The sequence below is a fragment of the Cynara cardunculus genome (assembly GCF_001531365.2).
Source record: "Cynara cardunculus var. scolymus isolate 2C chromosome LG 17, CcrdV1, whole genome shotgun sequence".
Classification (NCBI taxonomy): domain Eukaryota; kingdom Viridiplantae; phylum Streptophyta; class Magnoliopsida; order Asterales; family Asteraceae; genus Cynara; species Cynara cardunculus.
The window spans coordinates 37314525-37321150 of record NC_037544.1 but is presented as its reverse complement, the minus strand read 5'-3'; positions in this window follow the sequence as shown (position 1 = coordinate 37321150).

The following is a 6626-nucleotide window of genomic DNA, read 5'->3' as shown; positions in this document are numbered from 1 at the left end:
ACTTCATTTAACTAATTATTGATATAGTTTCATTTCTAAATACAAGTCTGAAGAGTCATTTTTCAGAGTCATTCTTCGGAGTTATACTTTAAAGTTATTTCAAGAGTACAACTCTGAAGTAACATCGTACTTTCGATGATCATTCATATTTGTATGATAAGTTCATGACATGATTTAATTTTTTCAAATTACTCCGCGTAATACACGGGATCGAACCTAGTATTATATATATATATATATATATTTGTGTGTGTGTATGTGTGTAAGTATATGTCATTTATATATACCATATTGAAATATATGGTTGGGTTTTGGTGAGAAATGAAGTTAATGTAAAAAAACGTAAAATATCTTCATATTTGGATACGTATTAGAATGAGATTTAAACACCTCATATCAAGTGCGATTCATAGATGGTTTTGAGATTAAAGGAGATCAATGGTTCAAATATTTTCTTGCACTTCTTACCTTAACTCTTATTCTCACACAATCATTCGAATTGAAATATGTAGGACCTATAGAAAGAAGGTTGTTGTAATAAATGATTGTCACCGTGAAGTTTTATGATGATTTTCTAATTCATTGATTCGACAATGATATGATAACAACAAAAAATGTAAAAATTAGATTCTAATTGGAGCATCTTAAATGAGATTTTTTTATAAGTAAAAAGTGGAGTTTCTTATAAAAATCATCATTGGAGATAGTTTTTATAAGACGCTTGTATTCTTGGGATTTTTTGTATAAAAACTTTGGTTCTTATCTTTAATTTTGTGTGAAATGACATTTTAATAGTTATTTTTATATAATTATTGATGTTGAAAAAAATAAATGTGACCCATAAAAGTCCTTATAAGAGAACTATTACTGTAGATTTTGAATTTAATAGCATATTCGATGCATAAGTCATTTATAACCTTTTGGAGAAGAGTTATTGGCATTAGAGAGAATGGGTTATTTCCATGGACGGACCCAATAATTTTTGGATATGATGGCACCATATAAAACGGTTGCACATTTTAGAATAAAATGGTTGTACCTTTCACGAATCTAATTTTTTTTACCTTACCACGGATAAACAATACGGTGGCACGTGCCACCTAACTACCCCTCTAAGTCCGTCTATGGTTATTTTAGACTTTTGTTCAATGGCTTATTCCACATCAACTTGTTATTGGGAAGGTAACTATTTTTATTTTACCCCCTTAAATTTTCATTTTATCTCTTTCTTTCAATATAATTTTCATTTTAAACCTTAATACATTTTGATTAATTAATTTAATTCGTTAAATATCTATAACAAAATCAAATATATTTTTATAACAAAATACGTTATTAAAAAACCTCTCGTCACGATGATCGAAATAACACTAATATTGAATACCTAAAAATCATATAATCTTCTTTAATTTTTTAACGAATTGATTTTTATGTATTCTTGTCGTTATATTTTCGTATCAATTATTTTTATGATTTACTCTTTTTAATAAAATACAAACTTAATTTCTTTTTAAATATCGCTTATTGTAATATTCCTAAATATTTGAATTTTAATCTTAAGTAATTCTTTTCCTCAAAAATTATGATGTGAAGTTTAAAATGACAAATTAAGTGAGGGGTTTTTATAAAACGTTTTAAATGGATGATGGTATATTATAATTGGATTGATAAAAAAAAAAGCTTTTTGAAGGTTTTTATATAAGAGAAGATTTGTAAAATAAGTTTTTATTACAAAAAATGTTAGTGGAAAGCTGATATAACAAAAGTAAACAGTCTTTTAATCATCTGTACATTGGAGATACCCTTAAAACCTCCATTGAAGATGCTCTTAGGATTCACATTTTTGTGGTCGAAGCACCATCCCGTTAATGTTGGACCTACAATCTTCAATTCTCTCGTTAAGCCTTTTTCACAATTATTGAAGTGACAGTTAACGTTATAAATTTGGTGGAAAAGAATATAGATATTTTTATAGTTAAAAAGGTAATCACGTTTTCTCGATATCAAATATTTAATCATACTTTTTATAAACACGGTTATATTATGTACTGGAATTGATTATTTTTTTAAACCAACTTAAAAAATTGATAATCATTTTTTAGGGTTATAGTAGAAACGTACTTTGTTAAATTTTCTTTTGAAAAATGCACTTTAAAAGAACGATATAATTAAGATTTATGATAAAATTTGCGGATAAAAATTTGAAGACTAGGATATTTGGTTAATGGTTATATCCGTCAAAAACTCATCATCGTAGAAGATATGGTTATTTGTAATCATTTCAATGATCAATTATCGACGGATCTGCAATGGCCTTGATCGTAACTGAAGCCTGAAAATTTCCAATTTTGTAGTAGAAACCAAGTATCAAGAGGGAAAGGACATGATTGCTTTATACATGCTTCACTTAATTTTCGACGTTTGAGACGGGGACCAAAATCGTGTGAAAATGCATATCACAATGACCAAAACCATAGAAAGTGTAAAATATCGATGTAATGGGACAAAAGTGTCAATTATAAGGACCAGAACTGTAATTTATTACTATTATTATTTTTAACTTTTAAAATAGCAAAACATCTTTTTGAAAGCTATTTTTCACTTCTAAATTACATGGGATGTGGCTTATATTCACGTCTCGGTAGGTTTGATCTCCTGTTCATGCCTTCGACAACTTCCTTCATCGTCTTCGGCATCTTCCATTATTCCCACCATCTTTTTCGGCGATTCCGATTATTCCCTCCGTTGTATTCCGATTACAAAGGCCCCTTGTCAAACAACTATCGTCACTTGATTTTCTTGATTCATCTAAACATCTTTCACACCCCGAGTCTCTCCACTACGTTGTGATTGCACAACCACCACCATCACGATCACCATCACAACCACGGATACATTGGTTTACAGTTTTCGTACATGTGGTTTACAGTCATTGTTGTTTTTCTACCTATGATTTACCATTTATTGTTGTTTTCGTCCCTATGATTCACCATTTATTGGTGATTTATTTCTCATACTTAAACAGTAAAACCATTGACGGATTCAACCCATAGGAACAAAAAACGTAGTTTCCTCAAATATTCAAGAAAATAGCATCATCCCATGTCATCCATAAGTTAAATAGATTCAAGATTTTTGTTCGATAGACTTCCACATCATTCATCTAGTCAGTATAATAAATTATCTATGTCACGTCAACTTCAATTTTTATTAGATTTATAAATAAACCAGAAGTATTTTACGCAAAGGGCTAAGTTTGATAACTGGTCGTGACAAAGACTTCTTGAAAATAAAAAATTTCTTTACAACGTTCTTATTTATTTAATTGTGAGTGTCTGAACTAACGTGTGCATCTCGATTAATCCGAAGGCCTAGAGAACGATCAAGAAAATCATCAGTGGTCTTGTAAAACCCGAACCGATAACTTCTAAAAAAAATCTCTAAACACTCAAGTTTTATTGTCAGTTGAACTACCCATAAAAGTCATCCACTTCCTTAATTACTTTTCGAATTTAAACATTATTACATCTTGATTAATTAATTTGTTTTTTAAATTCTTAAAACAAAACTAAATATTCGTATAACAAAATACATTGCTAAAAGCTTTCGATAAAATAATTAAAATTATGTTAATATTAAATATTAAAAAAACGTAAATATCATATATTCATAAACACGAATTAAGTTTTATAAATTTTGGATACAATGAATTGGCCATTAAAAACATATATTCACAACGATTATTTGTGGTCTTAGAGGGGGTCTCGACCCTTTACAAAGGGCTCAAATACATGTAGATATATTTTTTTTAATATGTATATTCAACACGTTATGCAAACCGACTAATCTTAGGACGAACATCTGCTTCGCAGATAGTATGGAGTCATCGCAAAAGGATTTTTATTTCTCTTTGGATTCAAACCTGGGATCTCCAAACATTTTTGATCTTTGGAGCTTAAATTCAAATCAATCGGACACCACCATTGTGGTCAAATTTTTAAATATCACATAAAAAGTTTTTGGATTCGAACATGCTTTTAAAGATAGATTTTTTTAACAAAACTATAATATAAATTTTGTTATAAACTTTAAAAACTATATAAAAACATGTTTCTTAAAATTAAGAATCAAACAAAATACGTTGACTTGTAAAGTAAATCACGAGTTTTATTTGAGAAGAAAACATATAATCATAACGTAATTTAGACACTTTTTTTAAATCGGGAATCAGTTTTTATTTGGAAAAAACAAATAAAAAATAATTTAATATATGGAATTTTATATCTCAAAAAAGGAGTCAAGTGCAATTGATGTTAATTTGACCTTTTTTTGTTTCCTTGGATTGTATAGGAGAAGAAAAATCCCAAGGTTCAATCAAAATAAATGTGTTTACTAAAAATAAAATATATAAAAAGTTAATATTAATAAATAATAAATAATCATTTTTTAATAATAAAATAATAAATATAAAATTAAATTGTCAAACTGGTTTCAGAACTTGATTGACCAACCAGAAGAGAATTAATAATTTATAAAAGATTTTAAAAAACTAAGAAGTTGTTGGAATAAAACTTATTTATCAAGCATTACCAAATTTACGTATTATATATATATATATATATATATATATATATGACTGAGTTATCATATTCAATTTTATGTATTTATATATACATATGAATGGAATGTATTCAGTTTATGAGTTGCATTTACCATCTTCAGTGTCCTTTTATTTTATGGGTTGAATGCACATGTAAATGAGACATCATATTCAATGTCTTTCTATTTACGAGCTAAACACATATGTGAAGAAGTCACGTTTGCATTGTACTTTTTGGACAATGTTTGTATCGATAAATCGATTAAGCATCCAAGAAATTTCAAAAAGTTTAGATTTTGTAATCAAATAGATAATTGATATACTCACATGTGAATATGTATGCACACGTAATAAAAGCGGAGGAAATACAATTAGGTTCAAAAGTATCAAAATTCCGTTTTTTTTAAATCAAATTTTGGAGAGAAAATTGATGAGGTTGGAGAAAATCGATTAGACATCAGGTTGCTTCGGGTTGAGTTATTTCACGTTGGGTTGGGTTGGGTTGGGTTGGTCGGGTTTTTGAGCACCCTAATGTTATATTATAGTCCATCAATTGGTAAAAAAGGTGGATGATTTTGTTCAAATACAAGACAAATTCAGGGTTTGATACCAGGCCCTCTTGCTAGCCTCAAACTCAAAGGGGGTATTTGGTTCATGGAATTTGGTGGAATTTGAAGGAATTGGAATGTCCAAATCTTTGACCAAATTCCAAATCTCATGTTTGGTTTACATAATAGATGTGAAGGAATCCTTCCAATTCCAATCAATTCCATCAAATTTCTTAATTCATTGATTTCACAATTCCACCGCACATACCAAAGATTTCAAATTCCAATCCGACAAATTCCTTAGCCCTCATCCATTAATCGACGCTGTATGTCGATTTGCTTTGTTCTGCTATGCTCGATCTCCTTTGCTTGATCTCATTTAAAACTAAGAATGACAACGGGCCAGGTTCGGGCCGATTATTGGTATCCCCGTCCAGAAATCGATAATTAAAACCGTCCCCATGACCGCCCTGATCCCTGTCGGGGATCTTATCGGGTCCCGCGGTTTCCTCGATCCCCGTTGGGGAATTCGTGAAGGTAAAAATCCTCTTTTTCCCGTTCACCGTTGGTTGCAACCGAACCCGAAATAGATCTAAAAATCCCCGAATTTAATATATATTATATATATGTATGTATATAAATTAAAATTAATATATATACACATATCAAGCCGGGTCGGGCCGATGATTACCGTCCCCTCCCCCGTCCACGTTAAAATCCCCGAATTTGTCCCGGATCCCCGTCCCATCCCCGATAAGATGTCTCCGAACTCAGCCCGAAAGTTTCGGTTTCAGTTTTTTTTGCTTGTAATTTCTCGTTGAATTCTGTGAACGAAACAAAAAAATTCAATTCGGTTAAGAATTCCATTCCAATTCCATCTAACCAAACGCAATCAAAAGATATGGTCAAATTCCATCAAATTCCATTTCATTCTCTCCAAGTCAAATTCATTTGATGAATTCCAATTCCATTCTACGAACCAAACGCCTCCTAAGTGAAGTAAAAATGTTACTTCAAATTGATATCTTTATAGACGGGTTTTATAGAAGGTCAGTTATAATTACTGGTAATCAAGTTTTTACCTAAAAATAGTCATCCATTCTAAAATAAGTGTCAATATTTTATTTAAATCTTGAAATTCAAAAAAAGACGATCACTCTTCAATTTTACCAACAATCACTCTAAAACTTACCGAATGTTATTTATTTTTAGAACATAAAAATAGTGATATAAGAAGATGACAAAGACATTCATATTTGTCGTTATTAGTGTAAATACACATTTCTATATAACCCACCATCATTATTTTACTGTCCCTTCACACGTGTCTTTTATATATATATATATATATATATATATATATATATATAGGGTTGGGTTCACGTGAGACCAGCCTGTTTTCGTGAGACCCGTGAGACCACATTTTTACACGTAACCTTCACAGCAAAAATACTGTGAAGGTTTAAAAAAAGTCGAAC